We start from the raw sequence: 16,200 nt of genomic DNA, 5'->3' as shown, positions 1-16,200 counted from the left end.
AAAAAAAAAAAAAAACCCCCCCCCCCCCTCCCCAAAATGACCCGACATTGGCCGCCCTCCCGTCTCTCCTCCCCCCTGCTGTTTATCGTTGGCTGGACTCTGTCTGGACACCGCATGCAGGCGTTCCAAGAAACACTTCATTCCAAGACTCACCTTGGTCCAAGGCTCACATTTAATTATGGCTCTGATTCATGGCCTCTTTGTTATTACTGTCAGCTTCACTTTCCACCTCCAGACCAAACAAATGGCTGTTTCCTCCACACAACACTTCCTCCTCCTTAACCCTCCCTCCTCATCACTTCTGCCATCTCTGCCTCGCCCGCCGCCCTCACTCATCGGGAGATGGTTAAAAGTTTGAGATACCATCGCTAGAAGGACGGCTGAGGTTTGATTTGAATTGAAGTATTTTTGTTGAAACATAGTTTCCTCCTTGTTGCCTAATTTAAATAATATGGAGGAAGCTTTGGACAGGAGTCAGCCTCTCTTCATGTCTAGTGTCAAGTTAATACCAAGGTTCAGCAAATGATCTCCAAAAAGTTGTACAAATGCCAGAAATACAAGCCTAATTACTACAAAGAGACACAAGGCTAAAATGGCAACAAAGACATACTAAACAACTGCAGACACAAAATTACCACAAACATACACTAACTTACTGCAAAGAGTGACAAAATTACAACAAACATATGCTAAATTACTACAAAATAGTCTGAATATCTTGCTCCTATGTAGGGGCAGTGGGGAGGGCTTTTACAAATCTGTGTGGAGACTCATTACCCGAGCAAACTAAAATTAAATGTTGACTTCCCCTACGCTCCATTCTCAGGCATCTTCTGTTCAACATCTACATGCTCCCATAAACTCAGATTATACAAAACAACAAAACACCACTGACCTATGCAGACCACACACCAAATGACTATGTCCCCATGCACTCCCTGAGCTGACTGACCAAATCAGTGTTTGTGTGTGAATATAAAAGTTACATTTCCTTTGGTGCTAAAAAAAAAGAGCAGTTAAAAGTCAGCGCTCATGTTTTAAGACCAGAAACCATGACAGAAATCTTGGTGTGATCGTTAGCTCAGCTAAATTTTACGATCCATAATACAATTACACAATTGATTTTAAAAAAAATATAGCAAGATAAAGACCTGTTGACTGAACAAGACTCAGAAAAACGTACCCATGCTTTTACTTGTATTACACTCGACCTCTGTAATGGAGTCTTTACAGGTGCAGCTGATTCTGAATCCTCCCTCAGACCTGGAAAGTGGATTACATCACTCCATTCCTCAGATCTTTGCACTGTCTGCCTATGTCTCCAAGAACTGATTTTAATATTCTGCTGCTTGTTTAAAAATGGCCCCGACTGCTTACGCATCAAAAACACATTTCTGTAAGTTTTTACTGCTGCAAACTCTCAGATTGTCTGGGACAGGTCTGCTTGTAAAAACTAAACCTTCACCTTTCAGTATTTCAGAGTTTTCAGTTCTCGCTGCTGCAGATACAGTTGGATGTTGGATGGCAGTTAAACGGCATGGAGGTTTGATACCCAGCATGCCGTGCTTACTGTACATCTGTGTTTGTTGTAGTTTGTCTCATAAAGAAGCAGCCGGAGAGTCTGCCAAACCTCAGGGACAAAAACATTTGGAGGGAGGGACTCAATCTCTCTCATTGATTCAATCTTTGGTTTGTTCTTCTGCTTTATTACCTTCACCTCTCCTCTCTCTGTCTCTGCAGTTTCATCTTTTCCATCATGACTGAACGCTGATGAATTCATGAATTTATGTCGCTCTGTGCTCTGAACAAAGCAGCGTGGTTTGTTAACTTCGGCGTCTGTGCTGCTGTGGGCATCACTGCACTGCCTCTTATGAATTACATTCATATACATTAAAGCGCAACACTGTCAGTATTACTAATGACTGTTGATGCAGCATTACAAGGTTTATAAGATGTAGTAAAGTAAACATATGAGTCATGTCCAGCACTGCATCTTAGATCATGTTCTCATGTTTGGTTATATCTTGTTTGTTTATACAATTCCTGTTTTATTTTGATATCACCAACTATTGGCAAGAATCTGGCGATACGATACATATCCTGAAGGGATTGACAATACGATATATTGGGATATATTGGGATACTATAAACGAGGTGATATATATTGCGATTTTTTTTCCCCCAAAATGGTCTATTTTTTAGAAAAACTCTCGTAGTATAAAGAACACACAATGTTATATCCATAAACAATTATTTGTTTTATTTATTATTATGCATTCAGACTCAGAACAGTTGGAAACTTGTTTGTGCTTTAGCTGGTGGCAAGCTATGGTGCTGCGTCTGAAATAGTGTGTGACACGTCAGATCCTGCCAAGCAGGCGCACCACTGTAATTTGCAATTTGAGTGCCGAGATTCAGACTGTGTGCAAAGCACTGTAGGTGGGTCATCTCTGCAGGTCCAGCCGCGACACACGGTTTTCCCTTAGCGGCGGCCGGACATTAAAGCATTTCCAGCCGGCTGCTCTTTCCCTCGGGACGTCCTGTGTGTGTCGGACAACCAAGGATTTCAAATGCGAAACTGCGTTATTGTGTTTTTACCGCTTTAATCCGGATCATTTATGTTTATGAGAGGTCTCTGATCTCTGAGGATCAGTTTTTTTTTAAAAAACGCATATTTTCCCCCAACTTTGCATCTAGTCTGAAGATTCTCTCTGCCCCTGCTCTGTGTGTGTGTCAGCGCTGCGCACACAAACACACACACACACTTACTGTAAGTAAGTGCAATAAAACCTTTGCAAATAAAAAGCCAAAACTTTATCAGAGCACCTATTCAACCTGCGTAAATGTGAACTTGTATAATGCAATATTTTAATCTGCTCTGTCTGCGCCTGAGGCCTGTACGCTCACAAAATCCCTTCGTCTGTCTTTATACTACGTCACCGCACTTTTCCCTTTGCTCCTGTCATAATTACTATGACCACTAGATGTCGCCTAGCAACAAAACGTAACTATGGGTCATAATAACCTGCTGCACATATGACATACGGGCTCATACAGTTTCCAGTACAGTAAAGGTATGAGTCATGTCCATCTCTGCCTCTTAGGTCAGGTTCTCATTTTGTTTATGTCTTGTCATTTTATAACCTTCCTGTTTTAATTTGATATCACCAACTCTCCTCTCATTTCAGATTCACTTCCTGCCCTTGAGTGTTTCCCGCCGCTCTGATTGTTTGCCCCACCTTAATATGTTGCACCTGTGTCCCATGTCTCCCGTCTCCTAGTCTGTGTTCTCCCCCTGTGGCCAGTTCATCTTCGTGTCAAGCGTACCAGCCTTATTTTCCTTGTGCATTTGTTTCTTAGTGTATGTCCTCAGTTCAGTTTTCTGACCTCGCCTCAGCCGACTCCTTTTGGTTTTGTTTGCCTCGGTTGAATTGACCACCCGTGTACTGAACATTCTCAGCACAGCCTGACAACCTCGCTTGTGTCTTGAGTTGTGCTTTTGTGTCCTCATCTTGTGGTTTCAGTGCACGACAGTCGTCTTACAGTGTTTATGTTTTGATTATAGCACAATGATTTTGATTCACCTATAACCAAGTAAGTCTGAGTCGTCCAATGTCAACCGGTTTCCCTCAGTGGTGACATTAATCTGAACATTTTTATCATTTGATAATGAAGCAACTTCACACCCTGGTTCAGCTGGACCGCATCTGTCTTAAATTACCTAAGCTGTTCAGACTGGCAGTGCACTTATGTTGTGTATAACTTTTGTTGGTCTCACGCCGTCAGAATTTCAATCTCTCCAAAGGAGCTCTGCGTACATAACTATGGATTCTGGACGATCGCCAGAGACAATACGTCATACTTGGATTTTAGGAATCTGTTTTGTTCCGGACTGTTTTCTCTGGGAAAAGGCAGTGAACCGCTGGTAAACACATTAGACTGAGACCAGATTTAATGTCTACTGGGCAACATAACCAAATCAGGATAGTGTTTAAAATCTGGTTAGTGTTAACTTCAGGTTTACCTTTAACCTGTTTTCAAAAGAAATTACCCAAATTCTAAATCTATGTCTGAGAATGAACACTGCAGCTTGTAACTTCCTCCGATCATTGTTTAGGTTCTGTGGCTGCTTAAAGATGGGTCAACCAGGCTCCCTTGCATCTTAAGTCCCTGACAAAGGCAATTATTTGTGATATCGTTTATATTGTTATAGGAAAAGTTAATAGACATGATGATAGAAAACTAAATTCTACTGACATTTGTTTTGGAAACGCATTTCCAGTGTTTCAGACACAGCAGAGAAATCTGTTTTTTTTTTGTGTGTGTGGGGGGGGGGCTTTTTGTGTTTCAGGGCCGAGCAAGGTGCTCTTTGAATTGTTTGGGCTTCTGTGCTTTAAAACAGAAGGGCATCTGAATCAAATATTTATCAAGTTTATACGTCTGCCTGTCAGAAAAATTCTTAGGGTGGCAAACTGAACATCAAAAAAGCCTTTCAGCCGCTGAAGGAAATGTCAGGGAGGGAAAAAAAAAAAAAAAAAATGTACAGAGCTCGATACTGACTGTGTGTGTTTTGTGTGTATTCGTGCCTTTCATCAGATGAAAGCCTGGCTTAGATTTGTAGACGTACGTAATAATGCTCTCAGCGTGCCAAGGTTTCCCCTCTGCATCCCTCCCTCGCAAATGTTTCACCATATTGCTTATTGCAGGCACGCCATATCTCTCTGTGTTCATTGCTCTCTCTTAAAGCAGCCTGCCGAGACAGGGAACAACACTGTTGTGCTGGAGTCTCTGTAGAAAGTGCTTTACGTTAAGCCTCAACAAATCTCTCCTGTCACCACATCATGCCTGCACACAAATGCAGAGGAATCTTTTCCAAATCCTCCTCATTTCTCCAGGAGTGACACTTCTCGATCTCCATGCGCAAAGCAAAAATGAAAACCTCCTCTGGCCTCTCAGATGCTGCTCATGTCAGATTGTTACTCTGATTAAAACCAAAGCTGTATCACCTGTCCAAATCCATTAGTCTGGATTAGTCTTGAACTATTATCTCTGTTTTCACATTGTCCTTTCGTCACAATTGATCGCCGATACCCAATAAGATCAGGCAGTGGGAGTCGCCATCCGCGGTCTCAGCACGCTACCAGCCGCAGCTCAGATGTCATTCTGTCACAGAGATGCAGCTGTGCTGCAATGCGCATGAATATACAAGTACGTGAATGGACAAGACACAGTAAGAAATATTGACATTGACCAAAACAGCTTGCAGCCTTAGAATTTGTGTATTTCCAAAATGTCAGCTCCCCTCTGTGCACGGCGTGAAGCTGAGGTCAGGAGGAAAAACACAGTCTGATTATATCAGCATGCATATATGGCTGATGTGTCTCCACTGATTTTTATATAATTCATCAATACACTTTGCCCACCGCAGTTGACAAAAAAATGTCTTAAAATCAGTAGGAACATCAGCAATCACCAGTAACAGGCCTGTAGCCTAGTATCTTGGAGATTTAGGATTTTTAAGTGACCTCTTAATAGACACTTACTGTAGGTCCCAGAAAGCAAATGAACAGGCTACTAACATGTGGAATAATTAAAGGTCCCATATTTAACATCGGGTTTTATTTGGAGTGTTGATCCATAAGAAGATATATTTGTGGTTTTAAGAACCAAAAACTTCTCAATGTAGTTTTACATCTCCTCTTTTAGGCTTCTCTCTAGAGTTCTATTGACAACAGGTCAGTGAGCCAATCAGAAAAGAGGAGGCTCTGAGACTCCCTTCTGATTGGCTTACTGTTTTCTGAGTGATCAAACAAAAATATAGCAACCAACCAAACCAGGTGGGCAAGGCTCGGGGCATGGCTGAGAGCAGTGACTGCTTTGTTGTGACATCACAAAGTTACAGAAGTCCCGAATACAGGCTGTGTGCATTTCTCTGTGGACTGAACACTTTGATTATAAAGCAGGTCAAGGTTCTCTATTAATAGTGTGAAAGTATCTGGAAGAGGAGTACATTTTAAAGTGTTAAATCCCTGGGAAACAATTCTGTCATTTCTTTGGGAAGTTTAATCATTAGTTGTTTCACAAGGTCAGTATTTGATTGATATTGATTTGCACCATATATCACTTCTTGCTGGCAGGAAACAGAAAACATCTTAATTTTCTCGTCTACTCACTACACAAACAGTGTACAATGACAATTAGTGTGTAGGAGATAATGTATCCTACTAGTATAGAATTGGGATCAGGTTCCAGTCTCATGCCAGATTTACTAGCATGACAAAACATTGTCTGAAAACATCTTAAAGTGATAAAAGGATGCAATCTTGTAATAATCTTTTAGCCCTGAGTGTTGAAGATGTTTTTTTACAACATCAATTAACCACAGTGATGTGTCTGTGCTTTAGTCAGAGCCCAAGTAACTCACAAATACTATGACAATGAATTCTTTGTAAAAATCAAATTGAAACACTGCACCAAAGTCCCCTTAATCTTTTTACTTCCTACTGCACAGTTGTTGAGACGACGCCTGTTTACATCCATGTTTTTTTGAGAGGTCTTCTTCCTTTGGCTGATACATTGCTACGTTTCTTTTACAGAACTACAGCACCTACTGTCAGTGGATCAGGATGAAACCATTGGCAGGAATGTGGATGTGGGTCATACTAGAACATGTGACTTAAACAATCAGGGAACCTGTTGATCAAGCCATCCCTCTGTGGGGCCATTGGTGGTCAGGAATGCCACATGGCTCATGAAATAGCCCTAACACTTTCTGCGCAGGTATCAGGTTTAAAATACGCACATAGAAACGTGTGAATGTTGCCTAACAGGAGAAATGTTTCTCATTTTAAATCTGTAAAACTATATCAATGCTCAATGTGAGATTCCCCACCAACCGTAACAACAAGATTTTGATACACACCACGTAAAATACCTGTAACAACTCTCCTTTATGACAGCCTGACGTGTCAGAGCTACTAATATGGTCAGATTAAATATTAAATTTGGCACCTGAACACTCACCTTTTAAAGCTTTAATGTGACTGATGTCTACTGAGATTAGCTTTTAATCTGTATCTTTGTACCTTTGATCTGTCTTCAATTGAATATGATCATAATTGTGAATATTACATCCTCCTCTGGTGGTCTTATACGGCAGGTGTCCCTGAAGAATGAACCTGCCAGCCAAATGAAAAAAAAACAAAAAAACTCCTGGGTTATTATGTTATTAACTAATTGTAAAATCCATTTATGCAACTGTCAAATCAACACAATTGCTCCCAAGTTGCTCTGCCCTCTGGTAGTGTGAGCAATCAAGCAAGTTGACGTTGATGTCTTTTGTTTTACGAGACAAAAGTGAATTTTGTTCATATTTCTGTGATGCCCAAAGGTGATCTTCCCTCAGTAGTTCTGTGAGATAAATGCTTCAGTGATTCAAATATGGTCTAAGTGCCTGAGCGGTTGAAGTTCACAATAATTTTCCAATTGGAGATGAATTTAGAGTGGCACTAGAGGACAAATTAAAAAAGGGCTCATTCTTTGGTCAATAAATTTCATTTTTTACATTTTCTGTTAAGAAAAGGTTCAGAGAGGGAAAGAATATCATTAGGATTCATCTTCTGGGGCCCAGGAATGTTGTACTGTGTGACTATGTATCAATCAGGATGGAGACTGTAAAAATATTCAGCTCTGATCCAAAGAGTAAAACAGCCAGAGAGGAAAAACTCTCTTTCGCCAACAAACCATGAATGGGGAATTAATTTCACTATAAACCTTCAGTCTAAAAATACAAAAACTCTTCTATGACAAGGTTGATCACAGTAGTGAGTTCACATGACACAAAATAATGTTGTGCATTTGCCCTTGGAAGGATCCTGATGAAAAAACAACCCACATAACAACTCCCTCGACTCACCTCTACTAATGTATGGTTTGAACAAGAACAAGCAGCATCTGATGGGCATCAAACACACACACTTTGTCCACACCGTGTTCGCGATCTCAGTTTAACACACTAACATTTGATAACAAGCACTGAACATAACGTACAGCTGAGAATAATGACAGTATCACAGGTATCTGGTCATTATGATGATGGCAATTCATCATCTGGGGACCACGAATGTCTACATCAAGTATTCATTACGATATTTCAGGCTGTATCAAAGTGGCGGACCTACCGACCGACTGACACTGCCATCTCTAAAGCCACACCAATAGTGTGTATCAAAATAGCATTGGGATTGGGGTCTGGTCCTGTATGAAAGAATACCTTTAGGGATTTAGTGGCCAAAATTGTATTTGCACATGCAGTGACTGGGCCCTTATTCACAAGCTCCTGAAGCTTTTTGGGATGTCCCATTTTCAGTCATTGCTATTGTCATGAATGAAATGGGCAAGCTCTGGCCCATATACGGATGTAGTACTGGGTCGCGCACTTCGACTATATCGGCTCAGAATTAGTTCCAGTTGGTCGAGTTGGTCCAGTTCACTCGGAATTATACCAGTGCTCCTGGTCTGATCCTGAACGAGTCTGGGAACCAGGTGCGTCAGACATGAACTGTTAGATATCTGCGGAGTGACGTGAAAACAAGAGAACAAAGTATCTGACAGGACAGGCGCTGAAGTCCGCTGCACTGACTGACCTCGTGACCTTTCAGTCCGATGGCAGCCTTTCTTTGGCAGCGTGGTTTCAGGGGACAGGGTGGACTTTAGCAGCTCTGAGGGGACACACTGCCGGGGAACTGATAACATTTAGATTTGTCAGGAAACAGACAAAGAGAAAGAACGATGGACAGAGGAGAGAATTCACTTCACCAATCTGTGTTTCGCTCCATCTTTCCCTCCGTCCTCCTGCTTGTCCACTTTGCCTCCCATCCTCATGGACATGATTCTTCAAATTTGTTTTTTAACATTTGGATCAAACATTCATTTAAGCTCAAGGATGAACTGATGAAGAAGTTGGTGGTCAAAGGTCAAGGTCACTGTGACCTCACAAAAATCATTTTTGGCCATAACTCAAGAATCCATACATTAACTATGACACAATTTATCTCAAACGTCTATAAGGATAAAATGATGAAGTGATGACATTTCATATCTAAAAGGTCAAAGGTCAACTTCACTGTGACATCATACTGTTCTGCAAAAACACTTCTGGCCACGATTCAACCCTGCAACTCAGGAAGGACCATATTTCCTGCAACCTGACCGGTGGACGGAGACAACCACAAGGCAGTGATTTGTGTTTTTTTCCAGGCCTTTCAGTTTGTCAATTTTTCTGTACTTCCTGTTCTGTGTTTGTATCTCCTGCTCCTCTTCCATTTCTTTCGCCTGCGTTCCCTTCTTCCCTCCGTTGGTAATTAAGCGGGCAGATTTTATGCTTTTCGGTCTGACAATAGCAGCTCCTGAGGGAGCGACATCAATGCCAGGGCTCACTGTCAGAGAACTCCCCGATAACACACACGCATACACACAGGATAATTAAAGTCTATAACATTAGCCAAAACGTATGTGCATATATTAGAGATGTACACACTTGCAAAATAAAAAGACAGACTCAGATAGCTACTGAGCTGTACATGCATATAAATGATCATATACATACTTAAACATACAGAGCACTGAATAATACACACACACAAACACACCTGTGCAACTTCATAGTCCATGAAGAAAAAATGAGAGACCTCTCGTAATCAACCAGCTTGCCCTGTCGATCAATGTCGGCATGTATATGTGTGTTTTTGTGTGTGTGTGTGTGTGTGTGTGTGTGTGTGTGTGTGTGTCTGTGTGTTGCAATGGAAAAAGCCAATCACTGGACAGATGCTGTCAAACATAAAACCCTTTTTTCTCTTCTATTATTCTCTTTCTTTGTGTCTGAGCATTTTATCACCGTTCCCTCTTTTCTCTGCTCCCCCTTTTTCATTTCTCTCTCTCTCTCTCTCTCTCTCTCTCTCTCTCTCTCTCTGTCTATTCACAGTAACACTTGTCGTCCATTAGCCTTGCCGTACGTCACACTCCAGCAGTGGAAATCAAAAAGAGAGCATCGTCAGTCGGCCCTGATGTCCAGCCTCATCAGGGGATTTGTGCTGTTGCTAGGAGACACAAAACCTCTCGGACCACTCTAGTTTGCTGCCGGCTCAAAAGCAATTTTACTAACAAAACACCTCACAAAGATGCTAACTACCTCATTGTTTCTGTGCTGCTTTCAAGGACACTCCAAAAACCAGGATATGAAAGTTGGCTGCCGAATAGCAACCTTCACTTTGTCCCCTGCTCACAGTGTCGGTGTTTCACTTTTTGTTCGTCTGATAGTGTCGCTTCAGAGCGGCTCCTCAGGGCTTTTCAGCAGCTCACAATCAGCACTCAAATGTCAAAGAGAAGGCAGCGCAAAGACAGTTTGAAAAAAGGTACGACAGAAATATAAAGTTGCGTGGAAGGAAATCCATGTTAGAAAGATCATGTGGACGGTTTGGAAAATGATCAGCAATCGGTGGCTTTGCTCAAACTCTATTTTGGGTTTGTGATGTATCAAAACACTCCATTACAAAATAAAAGGCAACACACAGAAGTCAAGTATGATGTGCGTGAAAACACACACGTGCACTGTTTTCTGTGTAAGCTCACAGAGCAGTGGTGTCATTGTCACTGTATCAACTTTTTTTAAAAATATTTTTTTTAAAAATCATCACCATCATCAAGTTTTTCCTCAAATCAGTCCCCATTCAAAATCCATGTGGAGTTAAAGGGGACCTATTATGCTTTTCTGAGTTTTCCCTTACTTATAGTGTGTTATATAGGTTTTTGAGCAAGTAAATGGTCTACAGAGTCATATGGATCAAAGTTTATTTCTACACCAAAGTGAGAAACACAATTTTCTCCTTTGTATGAAACACCTCATTAGGGGTCCAGACATTACTTCCTGGTCCTAGTGACTTCAATATATCTCTTGCTGCCACCTGGACATCCCCTGCAAGCTTGGCATGCCCCCACACAAGGCACAGCACATTACTACTTATAATGAAGACTTTTCTTTAGTTTTGTAGCCAATGCTGAAAAGACAGTGTTCTCAATCTTCTTCAGAAATCTAATTCATTTTTCCACGGTTCTCCACTGCTCCAAACATTATAGTGTGAGCCTGCACTTCAAGGAGGACTGCTTCAGAAAACACGCACATTTAGACGTTTCATTTTCACAATGGTTATTTCTGTAGTTCACACTTAATGTGGCCGAACAGGGGACTAAGGCTCACAGCCTACAGTCTGCATCTGTGATGTTTAACGTTCACGTTAATCACGTTAATAAGAAGCAGCAGCAAAGATATAAATGCTTAAATGTTTGTCAGTATTGACATGTTGCACTTCCTTAGATCAGATAAATTATCCTCAGTTTAACCGCTGAGTTTTTCGGTAACTACGTGCACAAAGGTTTAATTCATTCAGATTTACGGCATCATAAACCAGCAGGAGGTGAAACACTGGAGATTCCCTACCTGTGGACTGTCAGTCTTTTCCTCCATTATTTATATTCCTTAGGTCCGGAAGTGTCCACACATAAAAAATCTGAGGGGTTTCTCATGAAAGTTATGAATACAATCATCCATAGTATTTGCAGACTGCCCGCCGTCTTGATTCGCAGCACTCCTCATATTTCTTGCTCCTTCCGGCTGCCTGACAGTGTGTACGCTCGTTTTCTGCTCAAGTCCAGCTGGTGGAGGTGAATCGAGTCTGTCGTCTTCTGGTTCAGGATCGGACTCTTGCGCAAAGTGATAAGGCAGAACCGAAGCCACCGCAGCCATTTGTTTACACAAGACATCCGGAAAGTGTTGTTGCCATCGGCTCTGATTGGTTAGCTCCAGAATGAGGAGGGGGAGGGCCTTAAAGGGCCCTGAGCTCTTAAAGAGCTTTTCAGGTAGAGGGTGAATAGAGTATAAAATGTACAGAGGAAGAAAACTAATGTCTTTTCAGAACAAGCACGTAAATCTATTTTAGCAGACACCCAGAATAAAGTGATTAACACTAAAAATGACCATAATAGGTCCTCTTTATCAGGTATCAGCAGTAAGAGATAGATATTGGATATCAGAAGTGTGAGAATGAGCCTGTAGAAGAAGAAGAATAGACATTTTGCAGCAACTTTTCCTTTTCTTTTTAAACACTGAATAAAACAAGACAAGCAGAAAAAAACAAAAGCAAAGGTGTATTCTGTGCAACAGAAACCAGTGTTGACTGCTGGTAGGAGACAGGATTGTACTGGACACTTTTAGCTCAGACTAACTCTAGTACACACACCATAGACCATTAGTTCTCAAAGTGTGGTCTAGGGATCCTTGAGAGGGGTTCCTGGGAGTCCCCAGCAAAAAAGGGAATAATTTAGGCTATTTTCACTATAACTGCTTTCTAAGTAACCCGATTTTGGTCATGGATTCCAAACTCTTTCTGTAATAAAACATCAAAAAGCACAAATCTTATCAGATTAAGGTCTGTGATCTAATTTGAGTCAGTTGAGGGTCCTTGATGTGAAAAAGTTTGAGTACGACTGCCACAAACAGACAAACAATCATAGAGTGCTGCAGGGATGATCTACTTTTGTAAGCAAACCTTAAGTTAGCGTTTCACAGTTAGCGATTAGCAGTGAATAACACTAATGATTGTTGAACCCTAAATACAATTACTATTATTATTAAAAGGTAAAAAGCTAATTAGGCTTTAAACCAACTGCACCATGGTCACATGACTTCAGCATCACCACTGTTAAACTTCCAACTTATAGTTTGATTTAGCTCTTAGCTCTTCTACAAAAGCCTTTCCTCTTACAGAGTTAGTAATATTTTGTATGAGCGTGAGTTTTAATGTTTGGTGTGATGACGTTTAACAACCTCTGTAGTCTCAATTAGACACATTATGATGGGGGTATTCACTGATGTATTTTATGTTGTAAAATAAAATGTGAAAACATCTTGAGCTTATCCTTATTTCCGCCATCTAATTAAAAACCCATAGACTTCAGGATGAGGCAACCGGAGATGATAATATTCTAACTAATTTATGTTTTGGGACTGCAGCACCCTATTAGCTGAGCAGCTTAAGTCCCATAATGCAACACTCTCAGTGGACTTGTTCTAGTCTAGAACATGAATACCAATACTTCCTCAACTCCTGCTTTTGTAGCATAAATTTGTTTTTCTCAAATATAAGAATACCCTGACTTTTTCAAATGACTTTTAAAAAAGCCAATACAGTAGGTGTTAATTCTGTTTAACAGGCAAAACCCACATAAAACAAATAGTATGGTTCTTTAATGTGAGGGTAAAATGGTGTACCAAGACAACAAAGGATTAAAAGTGTCCTACAGGAGTAAAAGACTAAAGCCTTCCACCTGCTGACTGTGACCACTTCACTAAAACACCTGAAATACCCCCCAAAAAAAGACAATATTTGAAGTATGTGGGTCAGCAAAGACAAGCCTTTGGAAAAAAAGCACAAACACTGAGTGTGACATTTGAAGCAGCGAGCTGCTTCACAGTGTATTTATAATCCCGTATCGCTCTGCTGGATTTTATTGTGTGGAAACTGAGGTCATTTAACAGTGTTAGTTACCTGAGGGAACCTGACATTTAAATGGGCCTCCTCGTTATCGCCGACTCTCTCCCTCTCTTGCCTCCTGCTTTCTATCTCGCTCTCTCATCCTTGTCCTCTAAAGCCTGATATCCATTCACTTTTACTCCTCCATATCCTCCATCCAGTTTTCCATCCACTTTGCTTTCCACTCTCCAGGCTGCTTTGTCATTTCCTCTTGTTCCATTATTCCTTTGCTTCATTGCTTTCTCCACTCCTCCTCCTCCCATATAAATCTCCCTGTCAGTCACCTCGACAAAACCAGGGAGGCTACAGATTGAAAACTCTCAAACCTGCACCCGGCAACCAGGTAAATGCACACGAGATGATGGAAGGCGCCAACAAACTCAAATAAACATTCACAGGTGCAGCTAATGGACACAAACTCAAGGGAAGAAGTGGCTTCAACTTTGCTGCTGGGGGAGCAGATATTGATGGCTCTTTTTCCACCTGAATAATTCATCTGAAAGCTACTTTAAGGTGAAGCAGCTGAATCCGTTCAACAGTGGATGTGAAATCACACTTAAATTGGTTTAATGGCAGCCAGTAAAACACAAAACGAGCCTCCGGGACAAAGCAAAGGTTCATTAATTAAGGTAATCAATGTGATAAAAAAAAGCAAATATTTTAATGTCAGCATTCTATTTTTTTTTCTTCTCACATTTTCATATGAGCTTTGTTTCTTAAAGCGCTGAAGAGTTGTAGTGGTTTCAAGTGTGCACAATAATTTTCCATTAATATGCAAATGTGGACACCAGAGGGTTCCCTGTGGTCTGAGGATTAGGTTTGTTTTCTGGTATTTTTGCTTTGGTGTGTTCATAACAAATGCAACCACAAACAGGTGGTCACCATGACGACACATAGTGAGACATTAAAACAGGTTCATATCAAACCCCCGAGGACTGGCTCTGAGTCGGAACTGCAGGTCATATTGTGGAAACTGGATCCAGATTTTTTTTTGTTAATCCAGTGTTCTGTGTATCACTAACACCCTGAAATGACCAGCTGAAAACGATCTCAAAGGGGTGAGCGAACAGGATGTCACAAGGTGAAACCTACAATGTTAGCTGTGATGCTACAAAAACACTGTCTTCATATCCATTAAGCCTCAAACAAAACCAGCCACAAGCTTCCAATATCAAGTGTTTCCAGCAAGTCTTCCAACAATTAGAATTTTCCATCTCGCTGTTGTATGCCTCCACCACTAACCTCAGGTTACATCCCTGTTAATCTATTATCATGTAAAATATCAACCATTTGCGTGAAATTTTGTCATAATTGCTGTGGGAAGTATTGAGTTAAAAAGTGTTGTGTGCGCTCACAATGACCTTGACCTTTGACCTTTAAAAATGAGTTTGTCATTGAGTCCAAGTGAATGTTTGTGCCAAATTTGAAGAAACGCCCTCAGGCATTTTGGAGAAATCGCGCAGACGGGAATGGGATGGACAGTGCTTTCCTGTTATAAAATATAACTATTTTTTGATGTGATACATTTACAGTGAAGTTTTGCTTAGATTTAGGCACAAACTAAACTACTTGGTTCGGTTTAGGGACACTGTGGTTTGGTTCTTGCGGGTCAAGAGACCTTTGTCAGTCGGTTAAGATTTGGGAATGAAATCAGTCATGCTTCACAGAATGAATGGCGGTCACCCATAGCCCATAACCCATCCAGCATCACGTAACGTAAGCCACTCAAGGGTGCTGTCAACTGAATATACTACTTTGATATTATATTAATATACTTACTTTTTCAGGAACCTGTTGAAACGACTCCTACCGTCGTTGACTTTGGGATGTCAGTTTCCCTGTTTCACAAGGACTGTTGGTTTTATGGATCAGTGTCAATTTTTTTCTGTTGATATCTTCACGGTTTGATTGGTTCAATTCATCAAGAGGGAGGTGAATATTCATACTGAATATGAGCTGAAGTGGGACAGAGTAGAGATATGAGTCATGTAAGTGGTGTGCTGTCGGTTAATAAAAAGAGACCATGATGGACACTGGATGACTACCGTCATCCCTGAGGTACGCCAGATACGAAACAAACGCCAAGATCATGACACGGTTGATGATCTCAGGAGAGGATACTGGGGTCCAGCTCCAGTCATATAATTGAGTGAGCAACATTACAGACAAACAAGTGGAGAGCTTGCCCAGCTCACCTGCGTTCAGGTGCATTCCTGTGGAAAAGAGCGGAAAAACCAGTCATACGTCAACTTCCCGACATCTGAAACGTGGCAGCTTGAACGGACCAATCACAGATCTCGTTGTCTCCAATGTGGCATCTCTGCCGAAATCTCCACATGTAGTTACATTTTCAGGAGGTATATTTCAGCTACAGCCATGTGTGTAGCCTTCTACCTTTTAATGCTTGACATTTTTCGTGTCCATTATTGTCAGTTTGTCCGTCAGCTGTAAAACAATTTATTTTGCAGTAACCTCTATAAAAATTCAATACAAATAAAGTTTGATTGATTGATTGAACTATTTATTTATCTTAAGAAAAGTCAAGGCTGACAAGGTACAGTTTCGACTCCAATCCAGGGACATGAAGAGAACATTTTCCTTCACCCTGATGTTA

This window comes from Seriola lalandi, unplaced genomic scaffold (assembly GCF_002814215.2).
Source record: "Seriola lalandi dorsalis isolate HSWRI2012SDOR001 ecotype SW California unplaced genomic scaffold, Sedor1 jcf7180002054657, whole genome shotgun sequence".
Taxonomy (NCBI): domain Eukaryota; kingdom Metazoa; phylum Chordata; class Actinopteri; order Carangiformes; family Carangidae; genus Seriola; species Seriola lalandi.
The sequence above is the reverse complement of the archived record's forward strand: the minus strand, read 5'-3'. Positions refer to the sequence as shown.